Here is a 22,415-nt window from a genome sequence, read left to right on the forward strand (position 1 = left end):
AAAGTGAGATTCCATTACCACGTCTGATTTTCTTTATTCATGTGATCTAATTAAGATATCTCCGGGCACTATATCAGTACAGTTAGTTTTTAGTCGTACCAAGATGGTAACACTGGACTGGAACAGCGATAGCGATATGCTTACAAAAATTGTTTAGGTTAAAGGAGAAACGAAGCCTTTTTATGAGCGGCGTTTAAATTTTGCTTGCGGATATGGACGGCGTAGTGCAGGAACGCAGCCCTATTAAACCCACAGCTTTTATGGTAATCCTTCATACGGTAAACTGTACTAGACTGCACCGCTTCTGTATGAAAATTTTAATACAGGATTTGCAAACCTGTAAATATACAGCGTGAGGTTTCTTACTTATGAGATGCACTTCGAGAGGGCTTGTTGATATTCAGTTCTTCATTCGACCAGTGAACATGTTGAATTTATTTTGTATTTTATAATTACACACATCTCTTCTTGAAAGTTTTATAATGTTTGCATATCTATTATTAAAACGAAACATCACGCCACTTTTCTGCAATGGAGTAGGTAGAGACGATGGGATGCCCTACAACTTTTTTTAGGCACAAACTTTTAGCTGATTTCGCAACTATACATATTTTCCTGTGACCCTAATAAAGTATTTGCTTCATTTGATCCTGCTACACCTTCTTAGGGCGCACCAACTTCTTCTTTCTTTAATTGTCGGGTTATACATTTATACACCTGATCTGATACATACATCTCCATGCAAGACGGCGCCACTTCAAAACATCTAAGTATTCCTATACGAGTATATATGTAAATGATATACACTAGTTGAACAACTAATTTTTCCCATATATAAAACAGATGTCCGTTAAGAGTTACTCGATCTCCGGACACATTTTATATTCCTAAGAGCAATACTAATGAAAATGTATTTATAAGAGGGAGCTGTAGCACGTTTAATAAATTATGCTCAGAAATTGATTTATTTAACGCGAACCTTACTAAATTCATAACATTATTTAAAAAATAACATCTGATCGAATATTTCAGAAAACTTATTATTTTATTGATTTTTTTACAATATAAACTTAGACATCATTAAAAAATAACATATAAAAAAATTCTTGTTAGGTTTTTTTTTTTAAAATTTGGTATTAAATTTTTATGTCGTTATTTTATTGGTCAATGATATAAAATATTCCTAACCTTGTAAAATATGAATGAATAAAGACTGTAATAACGCAAATAAATAAAATAAAAACATCTTAATCTTGTTTACAGGACTGATCTTCTCTTCGAATTAAAAACAACACATACGCCTCAGGGATCTCTTTTCCACTGCATTTAGTAAACTATCACCCTCTCACGCCTGACTGCCATACAATAGGGTTGGTATCAGAACTCCACTGTTGACTGTTAGTTCGACTGCATTTGATAACTTTTTCATTAAAGCCTACTGCTTTCAGTCATACATTAATTGAAAATGCTGCATTCACACATTTTCAATAACCTTATCGTCCTGACCATCTATAGCAAACATACTTTCAGATACACATGCAACGTATTTTCTAATCATCTCTTCACCCGTGACTTTGAATCTACTGTAAAAATTAAATCACTATACAAAATATGTACTTTGAAAACACTTCCAACTACACAAACTCAGTCCCTGCTCCGAGGATTGATCGTTTACAATTCTTAGACTATTACGTATCATCTCTTTATACAGTGACTTTGTACCTACTATCAAAATTAAATCATTCTACAATCATGTATATACTTCCCAAAGTGTTTATACAGAAGATTAATAAAGGTTTTGCTGATACAAAGAAGCGGTCAACTATAAGAGTAGGCTTTGTCAAAAACTAGGAGTGGACCAATAATGCCAATCGAGTGCCTTGGAATTAACTATGTTTATAAAAACGGAAGTTGTGAAGCTCGGAGCTTAGGGAAGCTCCGCTGGAAGCTAAATTAGCATTCCGGTCGCACAGGGCAAGGGCGAAGACAAAGTTCTGATTGTTAATTACTCTTCGGGGGGTTTTAAGGTAAATGTGCATTAGCGACATTAATGGCAGATTTCTCATGAACTCGTTAAATAATAAGGAAATGTGGAAGCTGAATTAAATGAAAGAGGTAAATATTTATACCTACTCGCATGTCACACCAAAAACTTGCGAACGTGAACTCATCACGGAAATTGCTTTTTAGGCTAGAATTTCTAGATTAGCGTAAGTATTTTTTTTTTTACCTCTTAACGTCATTTCCATCATGTGCTATAGAGCCTTTAAAGTGTACATTAAACGGCAAATAAAATAAGAGAAAATGTATTATTTGTAAAATATTTTTTAAATTGTTCAATTATGAAAAAAAGAGTGAAGAAAGTCGTGCAAAAAAGGGTATTATGTTGAACGGGAAGCCAAATGAAAACGAAAAATTTCTATTTTAAAAACAACGTTTGAATTCCTTACAATTTTTCATGAAAAAGACAACCCAAATTGTTTAGATGAAGAAAATCGCGAAAATTGGAAGAAAAGTCACGACACGCTACTGGAAAACCCAGAAAACAAACTAATCATTATGAAACAGCGGGATAGAGCAATACATTTAGATGGTAAACCGTGAGAGAGTACGTGTAAAAACCAAGGTCTCTCCGGCATCAAGCGAGAGGGAGAAAGCGCGGAAAATCTGGGAAAAACGCGCGCTAAGTTACCCTAACCGTTACCTTATTCAATCTAGAAACCTGCGGTGTATTTACTTTGGCCATTGCCGAGGCCATTCTCCAAGTGATCGCGCCTCGCTGGAATCATAATGAGACGCAAATCACCGACGAACGATGGACACCGCAGAGTCACACATATAAAATATTTATTAAAAACACACCACAAATAAATAAAATAATACGATAATTACGAAAATCTATGTGTAGAAATTTGATATATAAAAAACGTTAAGTTTCGTATCTTTGAATATTACTCGTTACCTCCATGATGTTGTAAATTCCAAGCCAAGGAAAAACTACAAGCGGAGGAGTTAAAACTTTTGTTCGAAGGTTCTCTTGGAAAAATTAAACATAGATTGAATACATCTTTTATTATTATTCTGACTGAATGAAGGTGAAAAAAGAATTTATTATGTGTTTACGTACCAACATTAGGAAATAATAAAACACAGATAATACGTGTGAGAAAGATTCGTTTTATTTTCAATCGGGCATCAGGGAAATTAAACATTGTGATAGCCAATCGAATCTCTGGTATACGATACCCTAGATACGTAATCTTATGCCTCATGAAAAATCGGTAAATCTAACAACACCTTACATTATTCCTGTTTCAGTTACTTTTACAAAGCACCCTCATATGTAAATATATTTTTCGTGAATAAATAAAAAAGATATTTTTGAAGAGAAAAATAAGAGAATTTTTCGAAATATTTTTTTACCATTGATTCAACAATTGGGATATACATTCCTGGAAGGCCAGAGATGAAGTATCATTTATACGACATTCTCACAAATAGGTAGTAGTTTTCATTAGAACAATTCAAGCAAATTTCCACGAATTTACCCGAACTGCGTACGAAATGAATTAATATTTAAAACGTGCACCGGCCACGAATACAAATATTATTATTTGAAATTCGCTCTCGCCTTGACTAATAAATGACGTAGAAAATAATTCTAAACATGTACCTAGTTATAATTAGGGACACAAATACATGATGCTGAATTATTTGAACAATTATATTATTATTTTCGACGGTATAAAACTTTAAGACAATATGTAAAATTGACCTCAGGGGAAAAAGTAGATACCTTTTGACATTTCCATGCCTCTATTGCCAAATATATGAAAATATGTTCTACAAAGTTGAAAATGATAAATTATTAACTTTTAGACGCGTCCACTCCTTGATCTCAAACCAGTGGCGGTTCGTGGCTTGTCGTTGGGAGTTCAATCAGCGATAAAAAATGGAGGAAAAAATCACTCAGATGTATTAAAAAACCCTATGTTAGTCTTTACCATATATATTTACATATAAAGGAATTTCATCATAAAACTGTACCAGAGATTAGCGACCAACAATACACAATTCGGCTGTCAACCCTTTGTACTCCAGAATTTTATTTTATATGGTATATCAGCTACTCTTTACTCGATATCTTTAGAAAATTAGAAAAAAAAAATGTTTTGTTAAGGCAGTAAATAAAGTGATATAGTTATGTTAAGAAATATATTTATTTACATTTAAGATTGTTAATGAAATATTTAAAAATAAAAATCTTTATAATTTTTTAACGTGTGGTATTTTAGAAAGCAGTCGCCCAAATGCATATTGGCTTGTTACGACACGTGTCACAGTACTCACTGGTTTCCCATCTGCCACATTTTACTGCCCTTTTCGAGCAGACCATACAGTCTCGCTTGGAACCTTTTCTTAAAATATGGAGTTTTCCATTGAGCCTGGTCTCTGATGGAGTGAGAATATTTATTGCCCTGTAAAAAATATATATTTTAAGACAAACATTCCCGGGTTACGAATAACCTGACAATATTTGAAAATCTCCTGTACCACCACAGAAAATATTGCTGTGTTGTGATGGAGGACTTAGCCAGCCGAGGAATTGAACACACTACGCCTGAGTGGGACCCAAGCGCGATGTCAACTCGGCCACCGACCGGTCAAATTAAATAAATATTAAAATATTAAAATAAAATGAATGCGTAGTTATTGTTATATATGAAAAACAGAGCAAAAAGCACAACCAATCGTAAGTGGGTATTGCATACAACTGAATAGACTCATGTGTATACCTGTAAAAGGACCCTTTTATTTTTTAAACAATAAAATGTATACTCATTGTTTGTGTCGCCGCTGCGGCGCCAACGGAGTTGTTAGAATGTTTCCTATGTCGCCATGGCGGCGACAACGGAGTACAAAGAGTTAAATAATAAACAATTGTTTTAAATTTTAAAATCAAAATTTACCTGAGAAACTTCGTTTTTTAATACAGAAAATCAACATCTTCAGTAATTACTTATTTTAAAAACAGCTTGAACAAAAATGAACCTAAGAAAATGACGAAAGGTCCCGTCGGTGCTTAGATTTATAATTTATAATTCGGACTATCATTCTTGGGCAGTACGAGTAGCATTCGAACGGGTGGATTTTATAGCTCGGAATTTGAATGGCATCCTGTTTAAAGTTTGGTAAAATTAAAGTAAAAGTTTGTCTTATTTCCTTACATTTTTATGGAAGTTCCCTTAGTTCTCCGCACAAATGAACTTTAGAGAAAACCGCCACAGATCTCAACCCTTATTGATCTTCGTCATGACACAACAATATCACGTAGTGAATTCTATAATTGTTCCTTTTTTCTAAAACGTAATAAGTGCAATTGTTAATTTCTTTGCTGCTTACATATTCATGACATTAGTGAACACTTGTATAGTAATGATAAGGAATTAAACTTTTTGACCGTGAACTTATTAAGCGTTACCAAAGTATCAAAAAAGTGCAAAATTATAAGTTGGTAATTACATATCGAGTACAATATTTGGAAACGTGTTGGAAAACTTGGCTGCACGATATTTAAAAAGGCATTTTCGCAAAAGTTTGTACCTGCATTGCGATTTTATCACGTCCCGGGTTAGTTACGCATTATAGAATATTGGAAAGTTATACATTTTAACAGGTAAATTTATTAATTTACTTTATTCAGTCAGTTAAATACAACTGACGAAACTGTATGAATACATTTTTAATCAATAATTATTTAAATAAAAAAAAATGATGCCATAAAGTAAATTTGCAATTATTGAAGAAATAATAATAAAGATAAAAAGGTAGTGTTTTTTTACTATGTCTCATGTCTACGTTTAATAATGTCTGATTTCGATTTGTAATTCATTTTTGGTGTGTATGATTAAATTTGGAGTTTCTTAAATAACTTCCATATATTCTTGGAAAATATACAGTTTTCACGAACATTTGAACCAACATTAAAAAATTACGTATTTCACTTAGAATCCGTTACATCCATTGCGAAACTATACGTGAATGAAAATAAAATCCTTTATGTACACAACTAATTAATCAAAATTGGAAAATTCAAAACAAACGGCTTTTTCGCCAGTATCCATTCCGATTTTCTTAAAGATATCTCCCGGGAACTGTACCAGTACCTACAGTGTGCTCCTAAAGTCGTACCAAGGTATCCTACCCAAATGCCTTATAAATTATAATGGTAGAATTTTGAAGAACATTTTATATTTGTAAAACGCCCTTGAGGTGACATTTTACAAATTTTATTTAAGTTGGGTAAAATAGTACACATTTAATTGCGGTACGCGGCTAGCATATAGCAGATAAGGGTTGTGGTTACCTGCTACTGAGTGTTTTTCCTCCCGCCAGAGGACGCAGTTCGCTCATCTCAGGGAGCATGCACAATTAGGGGCGCTTCGCCGGTCAACCACCTGTAACGAAACATTGCACCCTTAGATACATCACAGCAACCGGTAAACTGACTACCTAACTTACAACCTAAGTAGGTACTCCATGAATACGAGTACATGTTGGGAATGAGATACTGGGAGAGAATCCCCCAATAACAAGTTTGTTTTAGAAAGTCACGTACGGTAGAAAACTACAGAGTTTAGAATATGTTTGCAGGACTCTACAATGGCCCGCGATCGAGTATATTCGAATACCAAAAATTGGATGTAGCTTTCAGCTTTACGTGGTTGAACTTTTTATGATACACGATGGAAATATTGAGTTCTTTGTTGTGAGCTTGAATGAAGTGAGGTAAACGGAAGAAAAGGAGAAGACAGGTTGTGAAGTACAGGAGTAAGCAAAACTGGTCATTAAACACAGCTACGTATGGAAACCTTTTAATTCTGAATCATCATTCTGAATAACCAAGACGATACTGAAATTATTTTCCATTTAAGAACGAGCTATATTTTTTTAAAATTAATTAAAATGGTTTCTGAATATTTTATTGCCTAAAAATGATATTTAGCAAGCAAGTTATTTAAGTAAAATTAATGAAATTTTATTTTAATTCACTTACAAGGTGGTAAAATCAGAGCAAATTTCATGACTCAAGAGATTCAGAAAAACAAAAATTATCAGTTGTCCGCTTTTTTTGCCCAATTAATTTGAAAGATTAATTTCTTTCTATGTAAATATTATTAATGTTCTTCAATCGAGTATTATTTGCAGACGGTTCTAAAAACTAGCCACTATAATATCGCCAAATGAATTTTAGCCTCGGAGAGCGCAAATGCAGCCAAATAATTCCATTCCTTCCTCCTACTTATTGCAAAGAGAAATTTCCTTTCCCCAATAAAACCATTCAAACGTTTTCAAGAATGTCTTTGATATGTTAAGTAACCACATCTGAAAAGCCGGGTAATCCTCGGCATTCTCCTATCCATTCTGAGGGTGACAAAAGTACGATTCCTGGCAGCTCTTTTGAGGGTTTCTAAACATATACATATTTGGAATGGGTATTTTAAACATGAATCCCGAATGTTAAGCAATTAGATTGAAAACATTATTACACATAAATTCTACAGAATAAATATTGAAAATTATGAAATAACTCTAATGTCTTAAAAAGTTGGTTTTGTGACTCTCCGTCAAGAAATTATTTTTCAGAAAATGGTATGTTTGAGAAAACACATTCGGCATTCAGAATGTGTATTTTAACCTAAAGATTTTAAAACATAGTACTTTAAAAATTCCCCAACACCTTCAATTGAAATATTAATAAGAAAAATAATTGTAATTTTTTGGAATCGCTGGCCAAGCTCAATATGATTTTTTTTTTAACAAAACCCTTTGATTCTATAAAAGGCAACTATCAGCATTTAAGATTTTTTAAAATTTTAACATTCTAATGTTTAATTAAGTAAAATGAATATTCGCTTTTGTTGTATGGAATGACAGCCATTTACGATAATTTCTGTCCATGGCATTTTCATATGTTGGTATTACATTGATACTACACGAGGCGCTAGAAGATAAGTTAATACCCCTTTATCTATGCATATTAGGCAGGCACCTTTTATTATTTATAATTGTGAATTAAAAATGATCGAAAATCCCGAAAATTTACCAATATAATAATTAATTTATGAAATGCATGGTAACACGTTAATTAACCATTTATAAAATATGTACTCCGCAAAGGATGCCCAGAGAAAAGTCTTTTTCCCTCAGGGTTTATGTAATCTGCAGGGATGCTATGTGACGGTCACTTATCTTTCGAGTGTCACTTCAAATTCTTCGGGGTAGGTAGGTACTGCTGTTAAAAAGAATTCTTCAACAAACGGTTCCTACCAGAGTGATAGAATGTTCATATTTCGAGACTTCAAACGATGAAAAACAACTGTGAGGATATTTAAAAAAAATTTCATACGCTACAAATGAAAAATAGAAAATGGATTGTGAGAGATTGTTTTGGCGTATTTCGTGCAAACATAAAACAAATTAACGGAAAGGATTGGCCTGAAACCCGTCGAAATCTTCCCCTCGACAGTCTCCCTCCTCTGGAGAGGTGTGAAACTACTTAATGTTAAGTGAAATTTATGTAAGCGAACGTCCCGAGGCCTGCGATTTCACAACATTTATAATTGAATCAAACCGGGAAGGATAACCCTTAACACAATTCAATTTACCCGGAAACTAGTTCCACTGGTTTACCGAATAGCCCGACACAACAAGCGCCCTGCTTATTAAGGGTGTGTTTTAATATCGAGAGAGGTGACATTTTAATTTAATTCTGATAAAGATTAATCTATAGTTCCTAAGTAGTTAAAGCTAAAGTTGGCGTGGATAAATTATGTAACTGAACCTATTGACATCTAAATTATGTAAGTGAACCTATTGACATCTAAATGATGTAACTGAATCTATTGACATCTAAATTATGTAAGTGAACCTATTGACATCTAAATTATGTAACTGAACCTATTGACATCTAAATTATGTAAGTGAACCTATTGATTTCCAAATAATGTAACTGAACCTATTGACATCTAAAAATTAAAGTTAAAATATATTAACCGTAACAAAAATGACAGAGTCAGCAGTCATGGACAATCATCATTGTGAGTAAAAAAATATTTTTTAAAAATTTAAACGTATCAGCCCCTTTCTATCCACCAAGTACCTTTATATATTTCTAACAAGCCTCTTCTGCCTTCAACATCTCAGTCTTTTCTAAGTCTGAACTTGACTTTAATCTTTCACATAGTTCTGAAATTTGCCTCTTTAAAATCCTTAAATGCATCTTGTGATAGAACTATTATTTCGTCTACGTAACATGCTATTATTTCGTCTACGAATTTGTTTGGATTTAAAATATTAACAGTCTGCATATTATTGACGAAAAAAAAACCTCCCCTTCAAAGTTTTATTTTTTTTGTATTGTTTATATATTATATTTTTCTTGTCATCTGAGCACACACATAAAGTGAATATTTTTTCACATCTAAGAAGTCATGCATTGAACGGTTAAATAAAATAAACACATACATTCGCCTTCCCTCTCTCCGTAATTTGAAATGATGGTGTACACCCTTGAAAGCAAGTAAAATAAAATAAATAAAAAAACATTTTTCGAACTCTCCCAGACAATGTCGTCTTTGATTATATAACCACACCTCAAACATTACACCAATGAAACATATTATTATTTACACGTTATTGATTTGGAGAGGTGCAATTTTCTCTCGCACTATTGAGCTCATTCTTCTCCGCTCCCCCTGCTCCCATCGCGAGACATCACTTAGAAGGTAATAATAATTGACGTGTCCATCTTGCGGCCATCGAATCATCCCCAGTCATCCCCATCAACTTTTATTCGGCACATTTAGGTTGACATGATAATCCCTCCCATTATTTATCCCATAACGAAACCAAGAAAATAAATTGGATATTTACCTCAAGTTCTGTTATCGATTTGTTTTGAGATATAAATTCTACAAGTAGATTGCAGTAACTTGGGAGTAGCCACCCTAAAAGCTAGGTAGGCTGTATTTTGATAAACACTTTTAACAAACATGCTTTAATGTTTGGTGAAACTAAAAGGATTTCTGGAGTGGGTGGTTTCGGTTGAGCACCCGGGAAGGTCACACCCGAACTCGAAAACTTACTTTGCGTTATCATTTATTCAAGAACACTTGTATATTAATTTACAATAAGGAACAGGATGCTAGAAAACTTTGCATGACCCGACGAATAATTAATGGATCCGAAGAGACTAAACTAAGGCTGAAGTTATCTGAATGTTAAGACATTGATGTATGCGTATTAGAGGAAAATTAAACCATCAGATGTTAAAGGAAACCAAACTTTGTCGATAGATTACTTCGTACCTGAGGGTAGCGGCGCAAAATTCGTCATGGCAGATTTTATGCTTTACAGGTAAGATGCAAGTTTTTCAAGATTTGAAAATGAGAGTAAAGCCTTTTTTATAAATAGTTCTTGGTTTCAATAGGGAAAAACGAACAGTCCAACAGCGCAAATACATGCGCATATTATACAAATGTTTTAGCATTACAACTTGATTGTTCGAAAGGGTAGAGAGTTAACCTCTAGACCTCAAGATCGGGGTTTTGAACTTCAATCCCAGCTTGTATTAAAGAACTAGCGAAGAAGCAACCAAAAGGAGATATGAAGTAATGAAGCCGATATTTATACGCATTGTATGCATTTTTCAGAAAGAGGACCTGAAAATATATCAATCCTTTAAAAATATTATAGTTGGTGATAGATGTACAAAAGTTAACTACATAGAAAAAAATGTTTATTACGTAATTTCAATTGTTCAATAAAAAATGGAGTGTTGAGTCAGTGATTACATACTTGATTTATTTTGGTTTTTTTTTTTCTGTTAAGCAAATAAACTTAGACTGTAATTGTTAATAAGTGATAAGAAAGGAAATATTCAATTACTTATTCACTAAACAAATTGTACCAGTATGTTACAATAAAATCATAAACAGCTCAACTTCGTAGGGAACTCCTGTGTCGAGTTGGGCAGTTTTGCAATTATAGTAAATAAAGTATATTGGTTTCCAAGAATCGATATTACGGGTGAAAAATAACAACGATAATTGGATGTATTTTAAATTCAAACAGAAGTTTGAAAATCTCATCAAAGTAATAATAATATTATGATGCACTTTGGTAATATGTATGCAAATCTCCTGTTGGTCAGTTGAAAACGTGTTAATTGTTCCTCCGTTGTCTGGAAAGTTAGTAGACGGTCTCAGTGCATCAGCCACAAAGGCTAGAACAGCCAGATGATACCGGTGATTAGGTTCAGAACCATTTAAATAAAGCTAATTAAGAAAAGGGAATTTTCACCCCTAATGATGGTTTTTACAGCGACTTGGAAGGTTGAACTGCTGAATAGCGTGATGATTACATCCCCTAACGAATCGTTTCACGCAGTGAAGGTTTTTAGTTTCCTTTTAAGGGAAGTTACAACTTTTATTTTTCGTAAAGCTTTTGAATAATGTATATGTGTATATATGTATAATGTTCTATGACAGATAAAATGAACATTTTATCAACTAACTTGAATTGCTTCAAATCACGGGGCCAAAGACTTTATCTTTTAACACGCCTTCTAACAGCGGTTGACCATTGATCGTACACATTTTGGCCATATTCGGTTAGTTATTACGGAAACGCGCGGTAAACGATTAAGATACTGGTCCCTTTTAAAAAAAGTTATGTTATGTTAGAACAGAAAAAAAATCTCACTATCCGGAGCAGGAAGAAAGATGGTATTCCTAAATTGGGGAAATTTGTGACGCTTAACGAAGAAGGGGGCGGGGGGGGGGGAGGGGAGAGATTAGAGAGAAGGTTAGAAAGAACCTTGATTGACACTGCATTCAGGTCTATCCACTAAACACTAAACTTGTCAAAAGCCATTTCGAACAGCGATATCCTCTTCAAAGCGAAGCTTCATAAAGTTTATTTATTTTTCGGAATAACTTTATTGAGTAAAACCTCAAATTTTAATATTTAAACATAAAGATAGATGCCAATAAAAATATGCGGTGAAAAAAAATGAAGACAATGTTGGTAGTTCTTATTCGAAGTATGATACAGTTAAAAGTGACCGAGGGGGATAGGGTCCCATTAGCTCAGTGGTAGAGCGGTGTCCCGGCAAGACAAGGATCCTGGGTTCGAGTGCTAGATGTGACCGTATCCTTTTCTGATTTTTCTTTTTCAGATTTTCGTTTAGAAATCGCTAATATTGTCTTCAATATTTAAATATTCTTCATAAAGTTATTTATTGGTTAAAACCTAGGTTCATAAAATAAATTCTTCCATTCAGCGCTTACGTCTCACCACTATATTTATGGCGATGACAGTTATAAATTGAAAAAAAACATGATCACCCTTTGTCTGCAAACATACAAAGAGCTTATCTGCTAGTTGTCGCAATGCATCCAGAGCTTAAAATGCACGAGAACGTTGCACCAAAACCAAGTTCAGTGTCAGGCGGTGACGGTGGTGAGGTGGTGAGATGTCGAGACGGTGGGGTGCAGGAGGTGGGGAGGGCGGAGATGGGTGGAATTGGGCGCAGTTGGGTGGGCTCGGTGGAGGTTGTGGAGTGAAGACCGCCTCTGCATTTACCACTGAAAACAAGAGGAGCAGCACAACAGTGAAGCAAGTATTTTCAAGGAAATAATAATTATCTAACTTATGTGATTTTGATAGTTTTAATGTGGAAATATGTAACACCGATAGAAAAGAGCATAAATGTGTTTAGTGCGACGTAACAATTCATCTGAAGGCGACGCCATACGAAGTAATGTAAAATCAAGTGTTTTGGTTTGAAAATTCGATCACTTCGAAATACTATAGAGATGATTTTATTTATTTATTTTATTAGGTACAATATTTTTTACAATTCAAGTTTTCCAGTAATGTAGGCCTCACTGGGTGGCTTACCCGTGCTGAGGCCTTCATTTTATAATAAATTAATTTTTAATTAAATACTGCTAATAGAACACATCGTGGCCCCTGTCACGATCAGGGCTTTTAAATGCAAAATCTCCTACTTACGAACCACTATTTGGATATGGTTTTAGTGTATAATGTAGTAAATTAAGTTCTTTGTATTAGATATGATCGGAAAACATGTTCATATTTGTGCCTGAACTGAACACATGGTAAATATTTATTATATTCCCATAAAATTGTACAAAACACATTTACTTCTGCGTGTACATGGATGAAAAGGGGTATTCTTTTTGGACCAAGAGCGCGAATAAATAAAAAATGATTTTTTTAGAAAAGCTTGAACGTAGTCACGTAATAATTATAGAGGCGTGTTTAGATACATCATTGTAGATGCAAGAAGAAAAGGTGAAGGGTAAAAAGACGGATACTAACATGTTATACTTTTAAAAGTATCTTGTTTTTTTTTAAATAAGTATTCCTGGCAGAGGATTTCAGCAAAAAATAACTCGAAAAAATTCATTCTAAGGTAAAGGTTATATTATTACTATGTTTCAGTAGGTATATAAATATCATCATTAACCGTTATATGATAAGGGCAGATGTATCCTACACTAATGGAATAATGTTACAAAAATTGTTAATTGGTCTTTTTAACGAATTTATAAATCTTAGTATCACAGATTAGATTCAGATTAGGTTAGAATGAATATATGTTCTTCAAAATTATTATTTTTCAATAAGGTAATTTAGTTACTTTTTGGAAAAGGTAGTAAGTCTACCAATAAAAAAATATCAATCTTCCAAATATTATTGATTACAGTGACCCTACTTAGGCAGCCACTGGTTTTGATAAGGGGCGCAAAAATTTTACTCGAGCCAGGCGCTGTTTGGCTCAGGTCCGGCCCTGTAAATGTCTATTCACTAACACTATAACAAAGTTAACGAATTTTCGTTATACTAAAATTATAGCCATCGATTTACAATCGTATCAATCAATATTCCTAACTTTCGAAAAATCTAAAGATCGTCAAAATTAACATTTGAAAATATTGCCTTATCGAAAATGAAAATGCTTTTCATATAACTATTTTTTCACAAAAATATGATAATAATAATGTCTCACATGGTAACTTTTCTTTTTCAAAAGCTAAAAATATTTCAGAAAGTTAGAGCGAACAGTTTTGGAGTTTCTCCCGCTTCATACAATCAGATTTCTTCTTTATGGTGAAGACTATACTAATTAATTAATTAATCTGTCTCCAACAATTTTATCTCAAACATTCCAATAGCCATAAGCCTGAGCGATAAAAAAACCCATTAAAATCATGTTCAGTAAACGTATCAATAAATAATGTGCATAAACTGGGCATAATATGTAGAATTAAAGTAGTATAAACTCGTAGTTGCTGAAACTGTAAACTTTTCGCCGAACTTTGAATAACAGTCTATTGCTTGGGTCGTAAATGAACGGTGGCATAATGCACAATAGGAATAACAAAGAGTCCCCACTTTGCCATTAACTTCACAAGGTCCGAAGGAAAGAGGCGCGTCTCATCGCTACTGCAGCGAATAGGGGAAATAAAATATTAAGTTTATTTTTACTATACGTCTTGGTTTCCTTGAATGGGGAGGATAGTGCAGCATTAGAAATGTTAGGGACTGAAATGATGAAAGAACTAAGGGATGCGTTATTTATACAAAGTTCAACGAGCCCGCACACATCCGAAATTAAGTATTTCTAAGCAATGTTGTATACTTAGGACAGAAGTAATGAAAGAAGAGTAAGATTATATAAAAGAGTTATTCCGCGCCTTTCTCAGGCCTATTTTGTCAGTAGGCCAGAGTAAAGCCGCTTTGCAATAAAATCCAAATCAATGGAATATTTCTGAATGTATCCGAAAACTGAAAATTGTTTTTGAGAGGTGATGAAGTTCAAGAAATATTAAAAATTTTAGAATTAAAACCTAATTTTTTTTAAATGATTCACTATGTTTTAGAAAAAAAAAATTACTGATGACAAAAGTAAATAAAAACACACGTATTCAATTAGACAAACGTTAAACGTTAAACGTTACAATTATCTAACTTTTTGTCGTTTCACATAGAAATAATTAATAACAAAATTCACGCAACGTCATAAGTTTTTTTTAAATTGTGGTCTGAACCTTTGGTTTCAAAAAGGTGCACATTTTAATTCTACTGTGGTAAACTTCTAGATTTGAATATAAAGCATGTTTTATTTTTCTAACACCATTTAGATCATATTTCTTACCACAACCGTGAGGGATAACGATACAATACAAGGGTAAGATACAACGATTTCTGTGAGATCATATGAGTTGTTCCCAAAAGCAAGCAAATTAGCCTGAAGGGCTAAAACAGGTTGATGGTATTTCTAAACTTTCCTATGTCTATACACCTTGTATATAATATAATAATAAATCGAAATCAAAAATCGTATAAACACGGTTTTTCTAGTAGTGCTTCTATATATATAAAAAAAACTATTATAAAAAATGACTATCCATTTTGAATTTCAATAACCAAATATGATTAATTGCGATTCTTTCATGCTGAGACAAGCGTGCTTCATATGTATCATTGTGTGTATCTTATACAGTTATATAATCTAAAGAAAAGTGTAGGGCGGCGTTTGGGGGTTAGGTTGGCTGCGGGAGGTGGTTGGGCGTAGAACAGGAGGGGGGAATTGCAGACGGAAGGAGAAGGCGAGGAGAAGGAAGCTGCTCTGAGGGTCAATGACACTCCACTTCTTGCAGTTGGTACCCTGCCAGATATGAAAATATTTCCACTGCGGACTGCCAACCCAACCACCGCAACAAACTGTCTTATTATCTGATCTTATCATGAAAATCTAGAAATAAACTCGGCAGTTGTCTCATTGATTAAAAAAGAACCCCTCAAAACTTTCCACCCCGAAATCCTTTAAATGCATATTAAAGATTTCAATAAAAAGATAAGGAAGTCACAAAGCATTCCCCAACAAAAGGAACTCGCGGAATAAAATATTTTTTTAAATACCAATTATCCAACAAGTCGTTACACTGACTACAGTTATTCGCTCGTAATAGTAAAAGTGTGAAAGCGCTGCTTTTACAAAGTAAAATATGTATTTTTCACCGCTCTTAGGCAAGCATTATACTAAAAACTTATGATATTCAAAAGCTTTCATTGCACAAAAGCGACCTTGTCCCATATTCATAGTGGACCACCTTCATTAATTAGAATTCCAGGTGTAAAAAAACGAAAACGAGAGAGTTTGTAAAAATTACAGATGAATAGTCGTAAAAAATAATGAATCCGTACATGGAGATTTATTGCCACGCGGGAAAATAGGGCGACATGAATGTATTTAAAAAGAGCACATTCAGTGTTTATGATACCTGTGGCAAATGTGGAGGAAAGTAATTTGCTACCACATTTCGAAAATATCAAAGAAATACTACAATTTTGATATTATTTACGTTTCTATTTTTTGTACCTATTGAACTCAACTAATTCTCAAATGGCATTCGTTTCTTGTATACACCAAACACGATTTTTGTAAAATTACATTTAGCGTGTACCTATGAGAGAATCGAATGAACATTATTGCAGTTTCCATTTCATTTCATGCCTCACATGACAATCGATTTTCCATTTCAATGAAAGTAAAAGGGAAAGGTGCACCATAGACGGCGCTAGTGGTCAGTGATTCTACTTATCAATGGTGCCAGACAGAGATATCCAACCAATACTGGCACTTACTGGTAGTGCACACATTTAATAAAGTAAATAACACGAGGATATAGAGAAAACAAAAGTATCCCTTGTTACAAATGGTCTCGATATTACTAGATGTTTTGATTTTTCCTCCCCCTCACGATGCACTATCGCATTCGGTCGCCGGCCGGCAGGGGGAGTTTTCCTGAATCGGCTATTTTATTATCTCTTAACGGCTGACGTTTTCATTTGCCAGACATTCTGGTACAAATGCAGCGGCGAAGGCAGTTGTCATAAAAAATCCACCCCAGCAGCTCAGAATGTTGCCGGGATGTATTACGCATTTCCAGCTAGGAATTTATGGACGCCATGCGCGGGATTTGGAGCGGAAGAATTTTATTGTATCGTAAAGCCGTATTTCTGCCCGAGAATGCGTGTAAACTACCTATTAGAAATATACCCAGAAGGTTATCCCAACAGCGAAGGGAAACTATTTAAAATACAACATTCCAAAAGTTTTTGATTGTTTGTAGACTGCCCTCCGAATTATGTGTTGAAGCGATAAATGGGCATAAGATTAACAAGTTTGATCGAGTATGAAACAGATGTAGGGATAATACGATAGAGTTATTTTGTATAATTTAAACTTCATTGAACAAGCTGGCTGCATATTGATTCTGGTAAATCGAACTTAGCGAGATAACGGGTGTCATTATAAAAAGTAAAAATTAAAATTAAAAATTTTTAGAATGCATTTCCGATATCGAGAATTAAAGAAGAAATAAAAGTTTATATGTCTCCTTGCCAATTCGCACTGAATCATGGAATGATTTATAAGAAATACGTACTCTGCATCTGGTCGGAAATTTGCATTATCAAACTACTTTTTGATGGATTTGGAAAAAAAAAACAATAAATCTATGGAGTAAGCTAACACGTATTTTAATTAATATAAAATATAATTTTTGCAAGCTTCATTTACACTCGGATACAATCTCGGAAGCAGCTGAACTTGGGAGTAAGAAAACCCCCGTCGTTGCACGATCCACGAGATGACCTGCAATAAAAGTTGACCTCAGCTTAGTCTAAGCGCCAAGCCCTATCTAGTCCTAACAAATCGCCAACAGGCTTTGCAGATATGCACTACCAACACGAATGCAGTCTAAATCTTGGCCGTCCCTCCTTGTCTTCGGTCTGTGGAGGAAGGTTGTACTTATGGATTACCCTTCACGTGAACACGACCTGCCCGTGATAGAGCTACATTAGTAGGACGTGCAGTGAACAAATAGAAATGAATGTTCGGAATGTTAAGAATATTTTCTCTACAAAAAAATTGTAGCCGTGCTCATATATTTTTCTTTTATCGGTAATGTTTATTTATTTACGCTCCAGTGGGCTTTTACAAAAAGTAAATATAAATGTAAGTAATACAGTTGTGTTAATAATATAACGGTTACTATCCCTACCAGCTATCCTAAAAAAATCTATTTTAAGTAAAGACTAAAATTATCCCAAACAGTGCAATCAAGTTTACATAGACTTACTGAAATTTTACGTGTTCCACTAAAAGTTCACATCACTTTCAGTTTTAGAAAAATCATGAAATTTGCATAGTTTTTTTTGTTGCAAGTCTAAATCAACACAACTATTTTCAGCTCGCAACATTATTTCCATCAGAAACTTGAAACTTTGAAATACATAACTAATTTTTAATATTTATGAAGCTGTCAAAACACTTAATAAACCTTGTTCAATATATTGAAAATATTCAATGAGGTAAAGAGTGATTATTAAACCGAGAACGCGAGGAGTTATTTTAATTTCAAAGCTTTTCAGAAATAAGAGAATTAATTATATTTAAGAATCAAAATAACTGACGAAACCAATTAGCGAAACTAGTCACATATATTATCTACTTAATGTACTTATTATTATCTACTTGATTTATTTACTAAATTTATCTACGTATTATTATTTACTTATATCGTCATACTATTATGAACTTAATTTGCTTATATTTATTTACATACTAATATTACTTACCTGTTGTTATCAACCTTTTATATATATATTTTTTTCATACTATCCCACTTATTGTTCATACTGTGAGTATGATCACCCTATGATTTTGACTGATAAGCCAACACTGGTACTCTGTAATACTTTTTTTAGAATTTTATTGTTGCCAACTTTAAACGTACTGCCCACATGTTTTAGTTTGAATAACTGTAGTATTTATTATTGTAATAATTTTGCTACATACAGGGTTTTCCAATAACAGGTGTTATTTTCAATAGCACGCTATTTCGGTAGATGTTACTTTTGAAGCTGTCATTTTTTGACATTTGACAAGTAGAAACTACGCCATTGATAAAAATGGAACGATCCACGCTTCAACAACGCATTGAAATTATTAAAATTCACTTGAGTGAATCAAATGCAAATCATCTTGAGTGATGAGGCCCATTTCCACCTCGGTGGCTTCGCCAACAAGTAAAATTGTCGCATCTGGGGCTCGGAAAACCCAAGAGTTATTGTTGAAAAACCTCTCTATCCTCAACGTGTGACTGTTTGGTGCGGTTTATGGTCCGGTGGAATCCACCTTAATTTTTCAAAAATGAGGCTGGAGCAACAGTTACGGTGAATGGATTGCGCTATTGAGAGATGATGAATGATTTTTTATGGCCGGAATTGGATGTTATTGATCTGGACAACGTTTACTTTCAACAAGACGGCGCTACGTGCCACACAAGCAACGAAACCATTGATCTTTAACGATTGAATATCAAAATAACACCTCTTATTGGAAAACCCTGTATTTTCACTATTATATTTATTTTTATTTATTTATTTAATTATTACAAAATAATACAAGGTTTCAAATTATAACAGCATGAAAAATAAATATTTTTTTTCCTAATTATTCTACTACTACATAAGGTGAGCTCCAGGAGCTTGTGTTTATGGGAGGAGTAAGTATATCCAAAAAGAAAATAATTTTTAAAAAGTGTAAACAGTTTTCATTAAAAAAGCTACAAGTCGCTCCTACTACTCGTTCTTGAGTTCAACAGCTCGGCCGTGGAACGATTTGCCGGCTTTTGTGTTTCCTCCCTCCTAGAACATGTTCACCCCTTTCTCTCCTCAAAATGAGCCTCCACATAGTATCCCCAAAAACGCATAGGCCCTGAGGGAATTTATTTTCCTCAGTGGCTCATGTGTGGAGTTAATGTAGTATAGTATGTAAATAAATAATTAGTCTGATCTATTTACTAATAATTTGAGTAATTCTTATAATCCTCTAACTTCTCCATTCTCTTCTTGCAACCCTAACTAGCTCTTCATCATTTTTATTATTTTTCTTTTTCATATCATAGTAATGTATAGATTCTGTTCAAACTGAAAAATTCTCCCGCCATAACACAGGGTCATCCCTAGCATGGAGGGTGAAATATCACAAAAACCATATGTACCCTCTAAAACTTGTATTAATAAAATAAATAAATAAAATAAATGTAAAAAAATACATAGATGTATTTGAAAATATTTTTAAATAAATAAAAAAAGACCTAGATCTCAGACAAAGAACCTCAATAGAAAGTCCACTTATATTTAAAGTTCCGTCCATCTTACAACACAGTCTTTTCCGGTGAAAGTTGGGACTTCAGGCAGTATTTATGTGTCGCGCCATCACCCGGCCTCGGCCCGAGCCCGGTAGCCCCCAGTTGTGAAAGCAGGGCCCCCTACGTGAGGGCCATCGCCCGGGCTACGTGACCGCTTTCTCCAAACACCGACTATTCGGACGCTGCAGCATGCGGGTAGTGAACGACGCTGAAATCTCGTTTTTGGTGATTGAGATGTATTGGGGAAAGGGTTGGAAAAATAAAGGTTATAAGAAAGAGCCGAATGATGAAAACGTTTGTTTTTTATTTGTTTATCTGACACTTCAAGAGTTCCGTCTATTTATGCAGCTAAAATAATATACACGTAGTAAAAATATTTTTTTTCTCAATTTCGTGGAGGCAAATAACCATAACGAGAATATTGCGGAATGAAAAACAAAAAAATAATTAAGCTTTTATAAAATCAACGAAATTTATTTATGATAAAATCATTATATTAGTAGATCTGAGCTAAATACACCTGTTTTAGGTATGTTAATGACAAAATCCTCATCTTAGTATAAAAATTCGTTCTTAAAAGTTTGTTCTTATGTCTTGTTGTTGTCTGTTTGAATGAGATTCGGAGTCGAATTAAAGTCAATGTAATGTAGTTTTTAACAGTAACATTGTGGGATACAGTAGTGAATGGTGGAAGAAGTCAGAGACGCCCGAGAAAGTTATTAGCAATAGCGAAGCATTGCGGGGTCCACTAGTATAATAATATCTTTACATGTCTATTTTGAAATTCATTGGGAAACGAACCCGAGAACATTGGAGATTTTTGTGGTGAAACATTTATGCCACGTTAGAAACCATTTTGTTTACTTGTACATTAATCGAACAACAAAACAATTGATCTTATCAAATATTTACTGTAAAATGTAAATAAACAAATAACGATAATATTCGGGATAATAACAACCCCCATAAACACAAGCTTAGATTAATTATGGGGGTACATGTAATGAAATTATTATTACATTGTTACATATTTTATTACAAATGATGTAACATTATATAATTTTTTGAATTAACATTAAAAAAAGAAGAACTTGAAGCATATTTCTCGGCAGAAGAACACATAATATCTCTTTGAAAGTTTATTTTCTACTTAAAGAGAACAGGACTTGTATACGTTCATGAATTGTGGGTAAGTTTCTTCCCGGAAGTCAGTCACGTATATCGAAGAGGGAAGAGCATTTCTGTAAAAAAATGTTTATAATTTTATACCTATCGAAGAAAAAACTTCACTATCCTCCCCTCCGAGGGGATGGTCGAAGGAGAAACTTTTCCGAGGGTTGGGTAAAAAAACAACGTCCAAATATAGGAGTCATTGACTTCCATGAAATTTTATAGGAGAAAAAGCTTTTGCACAAAATAACATTAACGCTTTTAGCACAAAAGTTATATCCGTAAAACAAATATTTCGTTTGGTAAGACAAAAAAAGGTGTTTTTAGGAAGTTGAATTAAATTGTTCTAAGAATAAAAATCCCCAGCGAAACTATTTGGATCAATGTTACATTATTTTTATTTAATAGACAGCTGAGCAATAAAGATGAGAAATAAAATCGGTAATCCCTTTGATCCGCGTAATGACTGAAAGAGTTAAGACATTTATCTTAGTTCCAAACATTTATTAGCCATTAATCATGAAAATGCAATTGTATCTAATAAATAATACGTCTCTCCGTACTGTTACAAACCGTTCGGGTTTATGACGCCATAAAGATGTGTCTTTCTGCTATCCATCCAAAGTTATCTTCCGAAGGGGCTCAAGCCAGCCCCAGCGAGTTATCCCGAGCTTTTATAGGTTTCTAGGATTTGGTGTTAGTATTATTTACAAGCCTTTGTCGTAATCTAAGGCTTCTGGAGAGCCATTGAAAGATATTGATTTTAAGATAAAGCGAGAGTGGATAGCGCCGAATCGCGACTAGAGACATCACAGTTGGAGATTCGATTTATTGAACAAGATAAAATAAGTAACATCCAGATCATTCCGGTTTATTTCCAGAAAGAAACGGATTACTTCTAATTCAATCGATGTTGAGATGGCGCAA

General features: G+C 33.8%; 1 protein-coding gene across 6 annotated transcripts in view; it reads right to left on the reverse strand.

The window, feature by feature from the left end:
* Positions 1-22,415, reverse strand: part of LOC149424207 (uncharacterized) — a 558,416-nt gene that overhangs the window by 99,110 nt on the left and 436,891 nt on the right. For 4 of the 6 annotated variants that reach the window (XM_089651363.1, XM_089651362.1, XM_089651360.1 and 1 more), the window contains exon 6: positions 6,368-6,458. The exons of the other annotated variants lie outside the window; for them this stretch is intronic. The gene's annotated coding sequence lies outside the window, so the exon portion shown is untranslated. The remainder of the gene's footprint in view (positions 1-6,367; positions 6,459-22,415) is intronic. 6 annotated transcript variants of the gene reach the window in all.

The sequence above is a fragment of the Hesperophylax consimilis genome, chromosome 4, assembly GCF_061612785.1.
Source record: "Hesperophylax consimilis isolate HC1 chromosome 4, BYU_Hcon_1.0, whole genome shotgun sequence".
Taxonomy (NCBI): Eukaryota; Metazoa; Arthropoda; class Insecta; order Trichoptera; family Limnephilidae; genus Hesperophylax; species Hesperophylax consimilis.